This window comes from Arachis ipaensis, chromosome B01 (assembly GCF_000816755.2).
Source record: "Arachis ipaensis cultivar K30076 chromosome B01, Araip1.1, whole genome shotgun sequence".
In the NCBI taxonomy this organism is placed as follows: Eukaryota; Viridiplantae; Streptophyta; class Magnoliopsida; order Fabales; family Fabaceae; genus Arachis; species Arachis ipaensis.
In genome coordinates, this window is record NC_029785.2 from 135,868,969 (window position 1) to 135,870,731 (window position 1,763).

The following is a 1,763-nucleotide window of genomic DNA, read 5'->3' on the forward strand; positions in this document are numbered from 1 at the left end:
ATTGCACTGTCTCACAGGCAATAAGGGCGCCATCATGAATCTTTCTACCCTTCACAAAAGCAGTCTGCATCTCTCCTACCAACTCAGGCATAATTGTTCTCAACCTCCTCACCAAAACCTTAGAAATCACCTTATAGACACACCCCACCATACTAATCGGCCTGAAGTCCTTGATCTCATTAGCACCCACAAATTTCGGAGCTAGCGTCACCCACGTGGCATTCACATCAGTTGGTAGTTTCGCACTTTGGAAGAACCCCAACACTGCTGCAGTGAACTCCTGACCAATCTCTTCCCAACATTGTTTGATGAAGTTCATATTGTACCCGTCACTGCCTAGGGCTTTGGAAGATTCACATTCCGAAACTGCATCCCTAATTTCCTCCACCGACGACATAACTTCCAAGGCCTCAGCCTCAGCTCCATCAATCTGCCTTACCAAACCCTCCTGAAACCCAATCCTCGGAGCATATTCTTGCCTATACAAGTCCTTATAAAACCCTCTAATTGCAACGTTTATCCTAGCCTGATTTCGTACAATCCGCCCCTGAATCCTTAGAGCGTCGATCCTATTATTCCTGCTTCTTGCCGAGGCAATGTTATGGAAGTATCGAGTATTCCTATCCATGTTTCTAGCATGCTGCGACCAAGACATCTGCTTCCAGTGAACCTCTTTCCGAACATATCACTTCTCACAAAAGCTCACCAACGCCTTCCTTCTAGCTTCCATCGTTCCATCATAAGTGCCATCACTCACCTGGCTATCCACCCTCTTAATCTCCTCCTCCAGCAACAATAATCTCCTATCCATGTCTCCAAAGTTGTCCTTGTGCCATTTTCGCAAAGGTACCGTCAAGGCCTTCAGCTTGCAAGTAAACTGAGCATCCTCAAGTTTCTCCATTCATTTTTAACCATCCTCAGGAAACCCTGATGCGTAAACCAGGAATCCAGACTTCTGAACAGTCGGGGGGCCCCTGCTAACTCTTGAAACTTCCACAATTAACGGGCAGTGATCTGACAACCCTCTTGGTCCACCTTTAATCCGGATGTCAGGAAATTTCTCAAACCCCTCAATATTGACCAGGACCCTATCAATTCTATTGCAAGAATGACCCCTGAACCACGTGAATTTTCTGTCATGAAGAGGTAAGTCCACCAACTGCATATCATGTACCCAATCCCTAAACTCTTCCGCTGACGCCAGTAGATTACTCGACCCTTTGCGTTCTTCAATCTGCAATATCTCATTAAAGTCCCTAAACAAGCAGAAAGAGACCTGACACAAACCCACAATATAGCTCAGCTCCTTCCATACCACCCGCTTTTCCTCCCTCCCAAACGCCCTATACACCAAACAAAACGCACAATTAAAATTACTTTTCGTCAACACGCCTTCAACACACAGCCATCGCTCTCTTTTATAACAATTGCTAGATTTAAATATCGCATCATCCCACATTAAAAGCAATCCCCCCGAAGCCCCTCTATACTCCACATACTCCCACCCCACAGTACTGTATCCCCAAATTCGAGCAACATCAAACTTAGAGATCACCTCCTTTTTTGTTTCAATCAAGCCTAACATGTTAAGTTTATAATTTCTCTTTAAAGATTTCACCATGCTCAATTTACCATCCCCCTCAACCCCCGAATATTCCAACAGCTCAAAATCATTTAAACAAATTTTTACTCACCTTACTGTGATTTTTAGGCCGACTCATTCGCACTTTTTCTTTATGTTTCGCCATCTTCTTCTTCACCGC